The sequence below is a fragment of the Panicum virgatum genome, chromosome 8N (assembly GCF_016808335.1).
Source record: "Panicum virgatum strain AP13 chromosome 8N, P.virgatum_v5, whole genome shotgun sequence".
Lineage (NCBI taxonomy): Eukaryota > Viridiplantae > Streptophyta > Magnoliopsida > Poales > Poaceae > Panicum > Panicum virgatum.
Genome location: NC_053152.1, coordinates 13083361 through 13098366, shown reverse-complemented (window position 1 = coordinate 13098366; position 15006 = coordinate 13083361). Strand labels below are relative to the sequence as shown.

The 15006-nt window shown below is 42.5% G+C and overlaps 1 long non-coding RNA gene across 1 annotated transcript; it reads right to left on the bottom strand.

The window, feature by feature from the left end:
• Positions 1–11540: 11540 nt before the first annotated feature.
• Positions 11541–12710, bottom strand: LOC120686444. Its single transcript, XR_005680180.1, has 3 exons — positions 12396–12710; positions 12211–12316; positions 11541–12000 (listed from the first exon to the last, which is right to left on the bottom strand). It is a non-coding gene; the product is annotated as an uncharacterized LOC120686444 (long non-coding RNA).
• Positions 12711–15006: the final 2296 nt, after the last annotated feature.

Here is a 15006-nt window from a genome sequence, read left to right as displayed (position 1 = left end):
TCGCAAGATATATTGCGATGCGAGGAAAAAACTTCTGATAGCAAACAAGTGTGCTCTGTCACAATGGAACATTTCTAGTTTGACTTCCATTTTCCCTTGAATGCATGTACTCGCCATGGACATCCATCATTCACACACTTCACCTCATATTATTTACTGCCAGACTTTACGACTCTGAATTCTCGTTTCAATGATATTGCCCATAGTCTCACAGCATCTTTTACGGCTTCAATGTTTGGATATGTTGCACCTTGCACTACCTCATTCCCTTTGTACTCCCACTCCTTATTTCGTACATCTTCTGCGACATGACTGCCAAAACCATGCTCCTTCCACTCTTTTGGCATGAGTACTGCTCGTCATCAGATGAGCCCTCATATTCTTCCATCTCTATTGCGGTTTGGTCTTCTGCCTCCATTTCGTCGACAATGCTATGTATCCTCTCTCCCTCATCAACAAGGCCCTGTGGTCTCATGTTTTGGTTCTCTGTCTCTTCTGATTCATCTTGCTGAACATAATTGGTCTCTCTTCGAATACTCGCAGTTCCTTGATCTGCACAATGTTGGATTTCATTTTGTGTCTTCTCCCGGATTTGAACAAGAATGGCCAGAGGCCACTCACGCTCTAGAGCTGCTTGCATGTACTTCTGCCAGTCATCAGTGCTGTGTATCATCATCAATTCCCATAATTCACTTTCTACCTCCCAATTAACAAGAGACTGGACGGTGATCACATGTGTCAACGGATCAACACGGAACCCACGCTGCAGCCACTTACATATGGAACCAAAACTCTAGATGTGCACATAAAGGCAGAAAGATCTATTCCATTTGGCGCATACATAGCATTGTAGTCACCATAAAATACTTGAAACTACATCTTGCTCGACATATCTATATATCACATAATACTTATCAAGTTATACTCTTTACTTCACTACTTTATTCAATAATCCGTAAAAACTAAGTATGAAATTCAATTACAACGTATAAGTATTCATAACTACGTGATGACACTCAAATTATATACTGCATATGCCAAATTCTATTCTAAATTATAATTAATTTATAAACACGTCTCTAATAGTACTGCAATTGTAATAATAAATGCGTAGTACTAATTTTCTAAACTAATTTACTACTACGTAACTACAAATTAAAGTATCATTAAACTCCTACTTAAATGGTTCTACTATAGCACTAATTAAATTAAATTATTCACCCCTACTTAAATTACTCCTACTTAAATGTGTAAAACTTAAATAAAAAATTATATAAACTAAATGTACTAACCTGCAGATCACAAGTGCTGAATCCGGCAGGGCTTCGCCGCTTCCCTTCTCCTCACCTCTCTCTCTTTTTTTCTGGATTTTTGGTGGAATTTTCGGACTCAAATGAGGAGGGAAGGGGGGGTTGGAGCTTATATAGGGGGGTTACCCCGGTCGCCCGTGGGGGGGGGGCGACAGGCCCCCTTGCCGCGCCCGTGGGCCGCGCCCAGCGGTCGCCCGAGGGGGGGGGCGACAGGCCCCCTTTTTTTCCCAGGGACATCGTTGCAAATTTGAAGAAAAAAAATTACACTTAGGGTCTGTCGCACTATGGGGGGCGACCGGGGATATTTTTGAAATATTTCAAAACGGACATATATTTTTGAAATTTTTATTTTTTTAAAATATAAAAATGAAAAAAGCGCGCTGCAAAAGGAGCCAGTAGTTCAGTCACATGCTCATGCCGGGAGAAACCATCGCCTGAAGGAGTATAGATTCCCTGTTGGGCTGATTTATTAATGTGTGATTTATTAATGTGTTTGGTCCAGTAGAGCAGTTCGTTGTGGCTGATTAGTCCAATTGCAAATTGATCTGTGTTGCATGCCTGTATGCGCACGCATGTAAAATTACGTACTTATCTTTTCTTTTCTTTTCCCATTTTTTTATTCTTTCTTTATTTTTTTATTTGTATTGCTATTCCAGTTTTTTATTCTCTAATATATAAGTATAATTTGACTTTCTTTTCAATTAAATTTCTCTCTTCTTTATTCTTGTTTTCTTTCATTATTTTTGTTTTTCTTCTAGTGACTAAGTTATGTGGTTGATATAAATATATTAATATTTAGTATTTCTTTTTATGTTCCATTCTAGTTTGCCCCTTACTTCCAATTTAATAATTTATATTTTTATATACTAATTTCATTTAGTATGTGCATATACACTTATAAGAATATTTTTTATGATGTAGATGCATTTATCGATCATGAAAAAATATTTTTCCATCTGTAACTAATTTGTTCGCAAACTAAATTATTTGTTCGTTTTGTAGATTAAATTGTTCGGCCATGTTGACTTATTTGTTCATGACATTCATTTTTCTATTATTTAGTCTATACAATCAAATATTCCTGATGTTTAATATTTTATTCGTTGTACATTATTATTTGTTCATCATAATTATTTTTTATTCTTTAAAATAGTTATTTGTTCGTGTTGTTAAAATATTTGTTCCCAATATCCGAAATTAATTATTTAGTTTTAAAAATGCTTTAAATAAATATCATGCAAAACTAAACAATTGTGGTCTTATTTTGAAGATCTTGTCATAAGAAAAATTATGATGCAATTGAAATTTAATTTACATGCTCGGTTTAATAATTAAAACATTTTTTAGTTTTTGGACTTGCGTGCATGTAGGTGATGTCATGATTGTTGTCCTCTCCTGGAGGCTGCATGCATCTCTCCTCTTTTATTCGTATAATGGGCTTGAGCCCACAGAGAAATAGTCAAAATTAATTTTGCTTTGAGTGATGGTTTGCCAAACCATCACCACAAGTGATGGCTAACCGCACCCTGCTCATGCTGGGCGCGATTACATGTCACTTCAGGTGACAGATTTTCCAACCATCACCTGAACAGGCGTGTGTTCCCGCATGCGCCAAAGTTAATTATTGGATCTAACAAGTTAAACTAATATTACAATGCCATCCAACCATCAATGGATGAGATCACGCTATCAATATAACCCATGCATGTATAGTGCCAGCAAAAGGGGAGACATAATAATAATCTAAAAAAATAGATAATGTACAGAACACATGATGTTATCCACATGGATGCAATTTTGAAACTAAAAAACTATAAATATCAAACTGAGCATCCAAATAAAATTTAGATTGCACCATTATCTTTCTTGTAACAGGATTTTCAAAACAAGACCACACTTGGCTATATTTAAATGATATTTTTAATATATTTTTAGTATTAAATAATTAATTTTAAATACTGTAAACAAATATTTTAACAACATGAACAAATAATTATTTTTACGAACAAAAATATTAGATGGTACGAACAAATAATAATGCACAACGAATAAAAATATTCAACAGTGCGAACATTTGATTGTATGGATAAACTATAAAAAATAAGTATCGCGAACAGTAGAATCAACATCTCGGAACAACTTAATCGACATCACGGAACAACTTAATCTACAAAATGAACAAATAATTTAGCATTACGAACAAATTAGTTATAGACATAAAAAGACAAATGTATCTACATCAAAAAAAATATTCTTATAAGCATATATATACACATGTTAAACAAGTTGAAAATAATTTATAAAAGAAACATAGATTCATGGTCAACACACGGACATAAATAAATAAATAATAAAATAAAGAGAAGCTAATACCCAGCCATGCATGCATGTGCATACTGCTGCCCAACACGTAGATGCAAGGAAATGAATAAATAAAAAATAAAGAGAGGACAATGTACAGCCATGCGTCGCATGCTGCATGCAGCAAGCCAACTAAATTCGCACGCGGATGCACGGCAAAAGAGAAATAAAGTGTGCGCGCAGTAGAAAAGGAGGTTAAAGGCCTGCATACAACACTATTGGGCCAAACAGAATTAAAACAGCCCAAAACAGTTCTTCAGGCGATGGAATCTATGTTTGTAGCTCGGGCGATACATAGCCTTTTCGGCTCATGCTAGCTCTTTAAATCTAGATCTCATGCTTAGACTAGTTTTTGCTCCTAGCTCCCATGCTTTAGTTAGTTAATTTATTTGAGCTTGTTCTTACTAATCTTTGTTAAATTTTGCATGCTTAGTCAAGTTCTTAATTTTGCTAATCACTATTAGCTTTTGCATGTTTATAGTTGACTAGTATTGAGTAGTTCTTGGGGTTTGTCTCTGTATGCACAGCAAAGTAATTTTAGTTGGCTTTGTAGTGATTAGCAGTCTTTTTGGTGAGATTTTTGATCGTTTTTTTTGTCAAGCTTTGCTTCTGTTTGTCTTTGAGCATTGCTAATCATTATTGAATCATCGCATGCTTGGTTAATATCAAGTTTTGGTAAAAGTTTTGCTCGAGTGAATCATTTTACATTTGCTTCTAATTGCATCGAGATTTTACTAACCATTTCTAGAGTGAGTGCATCACTTGTTGGTTTGTGTCACCTTTATGGTTAGAAGAGAGGCGTGTCTGTCGGTGATCGATCTCCCAATACCCATTGTTGTTTTTTCTTATGCCCAATAGAATTGATATTCCGTAAGCACACAGAATTACTGCTGTAGTACGTTACCTTAGAGTATTCCAGGGTATTGTAAATTTTCTCCTTAGAGTTTTTCAGGGTATCGTAAATTTTCTCGGGGAAGCACTATAATTAATGTGTACTGAAGAAGCGAATGATATGCTTTACTAGTTGTATCAACCAACTAACTTAGCAAGGGTACGCCTATTATCATAGATAAGATAATAGCCAAGCAATGGCCATCTAACACTGAAGACTATAAACATTAGAGCGGTAAGCAGCTGGGAGGATAACAAGCGACAAAGACTCCTAAAATACTTCTAAACTATCAAGCTAGCCTGGCTAGACTAGACCTTGCTTCTAACTAGTTATCAATAACCTAAAGCTTACTTTGGCGCCAGAGAGAGGAAGAACTGTAGAAAGGGGTGAGAGGAGAATCCAATAGTAAACAACAACTACTGATATGAAAACATCCGAAAGTGGTGGACTATAAGGGGCGGATAGAGCTATTACCGACTACCGCCAACACACTTCAAGCTAATACTAAGCCAAGACACTATATATGTCTGCACTTCAAGTGAAATCCACCTGGTGGTGGACAGGTAGCAGCATCTCGATTTGGTGATGGCGGCAGCGGTAACGGTAGGATGGAGTTGCCCCCGTGCCAGAGATCAACGATCGCGAAGCCCCTGGTGGCGGCGTGGTGGGATTGCAGGCGGCGGTGGTGTCGAGACTCAAGACCAAGCATTTGCAATCAGAAAATCTAAAACTAATTCCAAATCCAACCAATCCAATATAGCTGCTACCCCAAACCAAACCAGCACATTAGACTTTCCAACCTATTCCCACCAAAACCATGTAGGCCTAAATAAGAAACTGAACTAATAGGAAACCCAGTGTTACAACGAACCATTACATACCAGGTTGAATTGAAGTACTATCCACTGATCACATCATAAATTGAATCAAAGCAGGCAGCGAAAGGGAGACAATTACGTAACAGAGGCTCCATCAGGGAAGCTCCTCACGAGGATGGCCGGAGGCAGGTGATTTGATGGCGCGGCGCGGCGGTGACAGGCTACCACCGGGATAGTAGGAGGGGAGGCAATGGCACCTGACATTGCAGCTCGCCAGGGCGGCACGGGATGAAGAATCGAGGCGTCGATAGAAGGGTCGATGGCAGCGCAGGGTCTCGCCGGGGGAGCAGTGGTGGTACCACTCAAAACGACAACCGGAGCGGTGGCCAGCAGCACAAGGTGTCACCGGGAGATGGAGGGTCTTACAGGGAGACGAACGTGCAGGGGGCATCACCGGGGCGGCGCGGGAGTTGGCGGCGAAGGACGGGACGAGAGCCGGCGGTGCAGGGAGTCGCGGGAGCTGGCGGCATAGGGAGAGATGAGAGCTAGTAGTGCAGGAAGGCAGGGGGCAGGCAGCGCAGGGTGGCAGGGAAGGTGCCCCGCATCACCGGAAGGTCGTCGGCGGGAGGCCGGATCAGGGAGATCGTGGATGTGGGCACAATCTGTTACGAGCTGGGGGGAGGGTGGGACGGAAGACAGAACCGGCGAGGAGAGAAAACCGGACGGGAGCGAGGTGCGCTCGGCGCAGGCGGACGGGTCGGGTCCGGCGGGTTGGGCTCAGGTATATTCACTACCCACGGTACCATATAGTACTAATATATATTCACAAATCGGGACCAAAGGGTGCGCCGTGTAACATCCGTAAAAATCATCAAGATAAATTACTCGCTAAAAATATTTCAAAATCTTTTTCATCGTTGAGCTCCAATCTTCCTCGGCGATTTCGCCGCTCGACATTGAAATCAATCACCGCCTCCTCCTTGTTTTCCCCTCCCTTGTTTCGAGTGCATGTTGCTTACCGCCGAAGCTGCGCTCGCGCGCACTCTAAACCGCCGGCGCCCTCCCTTTCTCTCTCTATCCCTCTCTCTCTCTCTCCCTTTTCCTTTTTCCATTTTTCTTTTCTCCCTTCTCCTTCTTTCTTTTCCCTCTCTTTCTCCTCCCTCGGGGCCACGAGCAGCACGCCGAGCACAGCAGCCCGGCCATCACCACCTCCACTTGCGAGGCCACCCCTACCCGCCGTCCCATCCCGCCTGCGCTGTCGTACCCCCTTGCCCGCCTCATCGCTCGCACACACCCCAAGAGCAGCAACAGAGCTCGCACGGAGTCGAGCTCGTGCAGCACACCGCCGCACGGAGCCACCTGGCCGCCGGCCACACCCACTTGCGCCGCCCATCTGCCTGCCCGTCCCCTCGCCGTCGCCTCTGCGCCACCACACAGCTAGGCGACGCCCACAAGTGGCCGAAGCCTCCCCCACCTCCATTAACACGCAGCAGAGCTTGCCCTCTTGCCGGCCACCCCCCTTTCCCTCACCTCGCCGGCCTATAAATAGGCCCTCCACCTCCACAACCTCGGCCACCACCTCTAGCCTCCTCCCTAGCCTCCGCCGCCCGCCATGGCCCTCCCTCCACAAGCCGTGCTCCGCCCTTGGTAAGGGGGGAATGGAACCCCTTTGACCTCCTCTCTGTTTTCCCCTCCTCACCGGCTGCTGATGCGCCCCGTGCCGCCGGAATCCGGCACTGACGCTGTGCGCCCCTCCCTCCTCTATTCCCTGTCGAGAGGAAGAAGAAAGGACAGTTTTGTCCTGAGCCCCCTCCCTTCCTTTCTTTCATTTTAAGAGCCCTCCACTCTCTCTATAATCTGTTCCAAGGAATCCCCTCCCTTGTCCTTTTTAGGAATTAATCCCTTCATCATACAAAAGTATTTATAGATAAACCCCTGCCCATTTCTAGAAGTATCCCAGATATTTCCAGAAATCCTAATCAAGTCCTTTCCCTCCCCAAAGTATTTACAAGAAGACCCTTGAACCTTTATTTAGCCCCTAAACCCCTCGTTAACCTATCATTCCATGCGCCAAAAATTCTCCAATTACCCCGAAACTCTACCACGCCGCTTCCAAGACCATTTCGGCCGATGGTATCCAAAATCACCTAGAAATATTCTTCCTATCTTCATTTTTCTTGATTCGAGCTCAACGGTAAAACTTTTATTTCTTTTTCTTTATTGTGTGCTTGTTTACGTGCGTCGTAGATGACAGTGTGATCGAGGGAGAACCCATCGAGGAGTTTGTCGAGCAGTACCGTGAGCCCGAAGACCCGTACCACGAGCCGGAGATCCCGGAAGGATTCGAAGACGGTAAGTTCAATCTCATCCTTGATGCATATTTAACCCAGTTTTACAAACACAACCTATCGGCCTTTTTATAAAATTGCATATGATTTTATCGCTGAAACATGGTTGGATAGCCACCCCTTGGTTGCTATGATCATTCCTTGATTGACCTAGATTAATCTCTGATTGGTTCTCTTCTCACCGGAGCCTGGCCAGCATCCGGGAGCCAGGCCGACCGGAGACAGGCCTCACGCATGCATAGTATAAGTGATTGGTTGATTGATTCACTCTAGCCAGGCTATAGGAAGATATTGATTGGTTGCCTGTATGTACCAGTGCTGAGCCACTTTTTTCACATGCCAGAGCACTTTTTGTACCGCGCTGCGCTCCGCCGACCCAGGCTCAGCGGAAACGGTCATTTTCACCGCACCGCCGGAGCCAGGCCGGGAGGGGTACTTTGCATCTCGGGGGCCTGGCCCGAGTAACGATGCAAGCAACCAATCACTAAAAAGTTAAATCTCGAGAGCCTGGCTGCACTATATCCAGGGAACCAAACACCCCCTAAAAGACTCTGCGGTGTCTCACCCTCTCACGGTCTCACCTGTCCACGCACTCTCTCACCATCCCTCTGTCTCTCTCTCACCTTCTCCCTCATCTCTCTTCTCCTTCAGGGGCTCCGCTGGCGGCGGGCGCGCAGCCCCGCCGGCCTGGCGCTGGCGCAGCGGCCGGGCCCCGGCTCCCTATCCTCTTGCTCCGCTCGCCCGCGGGGAGGCCAATCAAGCGTTGTGCTCCGTTCCACCACGTGAGTTCTTTTATTCTTTTCTCGATTCGAACCACCCCACCTGTGCATTGTTGCTCTTGCTCATGACGCATGTGTGATTTTTCTCGTTTGCAGGAACGGGCCGAGTGACGAGCTGGCCGAGCTGCTGTGGGACAACGGGCCGGTGCTGAGGAGGGCGCCGCCGCCGTTCCAGCCCTTTACCTGCAGCTCCACCGGCAGCTCAAGCGCCACGGCGCACGGCGGCGGCGCTGGGCAGCGACACGCAGGACACGGCGCGAGGAGCCTCTCGCCGACAGCGCGCCTTGCTGCTTGGCGTGCAGGCGGGTGGCGCGCGGCGGCGCGAGCACGGCGGAGTGCCGGCGGCGGCTCGCGGAGCGCTGCCGCTGGTGATTTGTTTTTAATTTTCTATTCGATTAGTAGGGGTGGGTCGTGGCCCGTGGCGTGATCAAGCCACTAGAAATCCATTTCTAGGGGCGGGTCACGCCATTATCCGTCCCTGAAAATATATTTATAGGGGTGGGCTCTTTATCCACCCTAAAAAGGCGATTTGTAGCTGCGAGAGACAGGAGCGGGTATCGCGCCCGCCTCTATAAATGATATTTTACCTGTCCCTAAAAACAATTTCTGTAGTAGTGTAATCATGGATATTGACGTGCTTCTCTGTGTTGTGCTTGAATGATTTTGCTCTAAACAAATCAACCAAACCATCAAATTTATCACTGAAAATGTCTGATCTGCAATTGAAAATTAGGAGGAAAAAAACTTATTTTAACTGGTGGCATAGAGTGTTGGTCTTGAGAAAGAAATCAAGAAACACCTTGCCTTCGGATTCACTAAGCCGCTTGTTGTAATATACCATCTTGGAGCCCTTGGCGCAGGACTGGAAGTAGAGAACTGCAAGTCTGCAACCAAATGCAACAAGAAAATTTCTTAACAGCACACACACTTGGAAGGCGACCAAACAAGAGTCTATTCTAAATATCCTGAAAGCAGTGAAAATAATCGAGATAACAACAACATAGCATTTTTCCCAAGCAAGTTGGAGTAGGCTAGAGATGAAATCCGAAAGAAATAAGTTCAAAGTTCAGGCACATTGATAGCTATTCTCCAAGCGCTCCTATCCAAAGCTATCTCTTTAGAGATATTCCAATCCTTAAGGTCTCTCTTAACCGACTCATCCCACGTCAGTTTAGGTCTACCTCTACCCCTCTTTACATTATCGACCCGCTCAAGAACCCCATTACGCACCGGCGCCTCAGGAGGCCTTCGTTGGACATGTCTAAACCATCTCAGTCGATGCTGGGTAAGTTTCTCCTCAATTGGTGCCACCCCGACCCTATCCCGAATAACTTCGTTCCAGACTCTATCCCTCCTTGTGTGCCCGCAAAACCACCGCAACATCCGCATCTCTGCTACACTCAGTTGCTGGACATGTCGCCTTTTTGTAGGCCAACATTCAGCACCGTATAACATCGCCGGACGAATTGCTGTCCTATAAAATTTGCCTTTTAGCTTTTGTGGCACCCTCTTGTCACAAAGGATGCCAGAAGCTTGTCGCCATTTCAACCAGCCAGCTGAAATTCTATGCCTAACATCTTCATCAATGTCGCCAATCCTTTGTATCACCGATCCTAAATACCGAAAAGTATCATTCTGGACCACCACTTGCCCATCTAGACTAACGTCTCCCCCCTCATGCCTAGTCGCGCTGAAATCGCACATCATGTACTCGGTTTTGGTCCTACTAAAATGGTAAGTTGTCCCACGCTCCTATGAAAAGACATAATGTAATATTAATTTAGACATAATTTTTATTATTCATTGTCCGATATAAAATTAAAAATTGCAGGGAGAGAAACATATTAACTATTCATAATAAGTTCATAACCCATTCTGAGGTAGAAGAAATTCCGACTTTTGTCAATATTTTTTGCTGCACCAGTTCCAGAGATTCTGAATCAGCATCTGCCACACAAACAATTAGCATGCCAAAGCTTTTTTGAACAGACCACATCACTTGACTAAATCTACTGAAAAGTAACTCCAAATGTTTGGATAGTTAGACAATGTGTATAGTTCGTAAACTAAATTACTGCATCTTCTTATAGATGATAGTTAAAGTAAATTCAGCACCATATAAAATTAGGCCAAATGCCTCCCATCACACGATGTATTTTAAGTTTTCTTGGGAATACTAATTCAGCATGTATGGCACATCGATCGCCAATAGAGACTAACATAAACTTCATAACCTAGAAAATAGAATAGGAGAGAATAGAGCTACAAAATTGGAAGTTAAATAAAGATAGGAATACAATTGGTGTTTCAGACATTAGAACAATACACATTCCAAAAACTAAACATAATATACACATTTTCATATTTGAATAAATGGACTCGTCCAGTAACCCACAACATAAAGGACTTGGGAAAAAGGAGAGATGGTATATAAATCTTTTGGCCTTGTCATCTAAACAGTTTCTTTGCATATAAGGTCAAGATTCAATTTGGACAAATTCTTAATGAAGCAATACCTCTAAGCAATACTGCCTAGCCTGTCATAGGTACAAAAATTCATACAGGTTAACCAAACCTCAAGTGTATAGACCTTCTAAATCTTCAGGATCTAGACAACAGGATACTTATTTAAGAAAATGACCTCTTCCATACAAATTGACCTTCCAAATTAATGTGTCTCCTCGTATCTAGTATCACCCATGTTGCACCTCAAATAATATCATAGAGAGAAACCATGGCCTTACTGTACCAATAAAGGCATCAGAAAAATTGCAGATAAAACAAAATCATTGAACAAAATAGATCATGAGTTGGATTCAAGTTCTTTTTCTGAATTATGAAATTTGAAGCACAGATATTAAGTGTTACATCTGCTGAACCCAAGTCACCCAGAAGTCCTATTAAATTAGTGTTTGATTGACAATGATAATACACTCATAACCTAGAAATGGTGAGATTAATAGGAGCTTGAAATTTCAGAATTGGCTGTGCATGCATTGCTTCAAGCATAAAAAATTATATTAGTTTAATTGTGTTGGAATATAGGTGAATTGCCCACATCTCCCCATCAGCTTAAGCTTTTGGGTTGAACTGGTCGGTGCATGCAACTCAATATGGTATCAGAACCAGAGGTTTCAAGTTCGAATCCTAGTTAGCGCAATTAAATAAAATAATTGCTGCTCGCTCCTATTCCACGTCTGAGGCCTGAGGGAGCCTCCACGTGAGGGAGAGTGTTGGAATATAGGTGAATTGCCCACCTCTCCCCATCAGCTTAAGCTTTTGGGTTGAACTGGTCGGTGCATGCAACTCAATAAATTGTTTTCATGAGAACATGTAAAACTGCTTCAAAAAACTTGCAGAAAATGCAATCAACTTTATGCCTAATCGTCTTCATACCTGTTCACAGTCAACTTGACTCCTTCCTCTATTAGAACCTTACAGTGTTGATGAAAGGCATAAGAATAAATAATCAGGCATGCTTGTGATAGGTTTCTGCAAATGATTTTTTTTGCAAGGAAATGATAAACTGAGGTCAAATAAATTATAATCTTGTACAAAAGGAAATTCAACAGTACATGAAAAGTACAGTATTAACCAAGGCAAGAAAATAAGTAGTTCAACAGGAAAATAATTACAAATTAAGAATCACCATCCATTTGTCACCTAAACTGAAAACAATTATAAAAAACTGAAGTTTCCTACCTGAAAATCTAAGCCCAAGCACACCTTTTGAGATTATTTTATATCTACAGGCTGGCTGCACAGACTTTTCTCGAGTGGGATTATGGAGTCGATGCGGTGCTAGCACCTTTGATCATTTATAAAACCTAATCATTCTTGCTGATTTCTATTTGTGTGTACAGAGTAAAGACATATGAAGAACTAACCTATGAACGGAAAGCTTGCCTACCCCATTTACCTCCATGACCCCCATCCGCACCCGCACCAGCTCCAGTACCGCCACCAGCCCTCCAGCAACAGATGCTTTTGTATATATTGGCTTGCTGAAATAAAAGCTGTCATCAGACTATCAGAGTATCCAATTTGTCAATTTCTATGCAACATGAAAACCATCATCATTATTTAAAGTCCACAGATAAATCAACTATAACCATACTGTAAGCCTAGAGCTAGGATAAATTGACTGGCAGGATAAAAATACTTTATAGATCATACACGAGATATAAAAAGCATCAGTATAAGATTACCATACAATTAAGTAGTTCAACAGTAAGACCATGAGGCCAAGCTTGTCACGCCAATGAATTTTTTTCATCAAAGTTATCATGTCCCGTCCAGACATAAACTGCATAATCAATTTCAAAGCTAGGAGAATATTAGTGACAATATCTTACCTTGCAATGGTTGCATAGCTTCACACCTTGAAATATTAGGTTGTTTATGTTTATGGTTTTCCACGGGTCCTCCGAATATGGTTGGCATCCATCCACTAAAATACTGCCAAAAAATCACCTTAGTAAGAAGGTAAGCACACAATTAGTAACAATCTAGCTATCAACCATGTCAGGAATCAGGATACCCCAATTAAAAAGGTATTCAGAAAACAAGATTACAAGTGAATATGCGTGATGCTCACTTTGGTCTGAAACGGTTCATTGGTACAGGTTCTTTAAGAATGTCATTTAGTGCATCTAGTGAGCCCTGCAACACAATTAAACAGCATTATGAACTACAAGTTTTGTGTTTGGCAACATTCCTACATGACACTTATCTCGAAACTGAATAAGAGTATGAAACCATGACTGTACCTGAGAGGCTATCAGAAACGTAAAGCAATCTGTAAACATGATCTTGTAACCTTGGGCATAATCTGAATCAGTTGGTCTAGATTGGTTCTCCATGTGACACAATGTTCAATCAACATTATAGATTGGCAAGAAGCAAATTTGATAATAAACCTATATATAAAGGAACGCATGATGTGCTAGATTGGCAAGATTTTCGATAGAGAATGTACTAATGGTATCATCATTCACAAATTTACAGTGCTCCAACCAGCAACTCAGTAGGAAAACAACTATAAATTCTTTAAATATAAGCCTTTCGATGACTTCCCCAGGATTCGAAGAGCAACTAATTTGAATAGCTACAATAAGCTTCAATATGAAACAGCACACAATTTATACATGATTTCAATAAATAAATGAGATAACATAAGGTAAACATACCAAAGTTGATATGTTCCACGCAATTTTGACCTCTTGGCTGTCGCTTGCGCTGCCCCTCAGATCAACAGCTGTCATGGACCCTTCTAGAATAATTTTCAGCTGCAGGCACACATGTCCAAAACAAACAAAAAGAACAAAAAAAAATAACCACCCTAAATTTTAGTAGCAACAAGCATTGCTGCATGTATTTAAAGAACAATGTTGCGAAAAAATAAATACCCTAAATTTAGTTGCAACAAGCATTTTCAAGAAGCTATATATGGTGAAAACAAGCAACAAAGTCTCAGTTGTAGTGAAAATAGGCAAAATATTCAAAATATGAAAAAGTATATAACCATGAAAATAGATAAACTAACGCATCCGCTGCAAAGGTGGTGTGGCCTGTGAGCCCCTCCCAGCTCGCACAGCATGCACTGCAATGCTCCTTCCCCCTCCGTCCATCTGCTACCCCACGCGCTTGTGTGCACACAAACGGGCAGCATACTATGCAGCTGCGCACTACCGTTTTCGGCTCAACTATTTCAGGCCAGCACTTTCGGCCCAACTACTTCCGCTCCGCACGCACACTCTTTTTTTATCATACACAAAGCTAGATCAGAGCAAAAGGTTCTACAATTATAAATTCTAACCACCATGTCCAAGAATAAATTGCACACCAATGACTCTTTAACCCTTAACTCCAATAAGCTACCAAAACTAAATTATGATAGCAACTCCTTGGTGCACTATCGACGACCTTCACGACCTTTTCCTCCATGAACGCACTACCAACCTTTTCTGTTGTTGCTGCCACTACCGATCTAGCCCTAAGCCAAGCATCATGAGAAAAATGATCTAAACATCACAAACCTATTTTTCAAAATAGGGAAGAAAGGGAAATCATCACCAGTATACCAAACTAATATGAATGCAACAAACTTTTAGCGATACATGTTAATGTTAGTGGAGAGTGTCCCCGGGGTGGGCAAACACTACAACAGCCAGGAATGCGAGTTGGCCGAAGATATATGGAAGCGACTCTCGGTTGGCGGAACACGAAATGTCTTCCGACAACCGTCCGGATTTCTCTCTCTCTCTGTATTCCCTCTCCTATCAATGGGTGTTACAGGGGTATTTATAGATGGTGGTTCACCTAGCCACTAGCCAAATTACACTGTAATGCCCCCAACTGCTACATTCTAGGAATATTCCTGGGGCAATTGCGTACATTTACAATACTCCATGGGGGACAAGGTGGGCCCCCACTGCCCATTCCACGGGTCCCGCAAGCGACGCCAGCACAGCGCGGCTTCGCTTTGTGCTTCTTCGT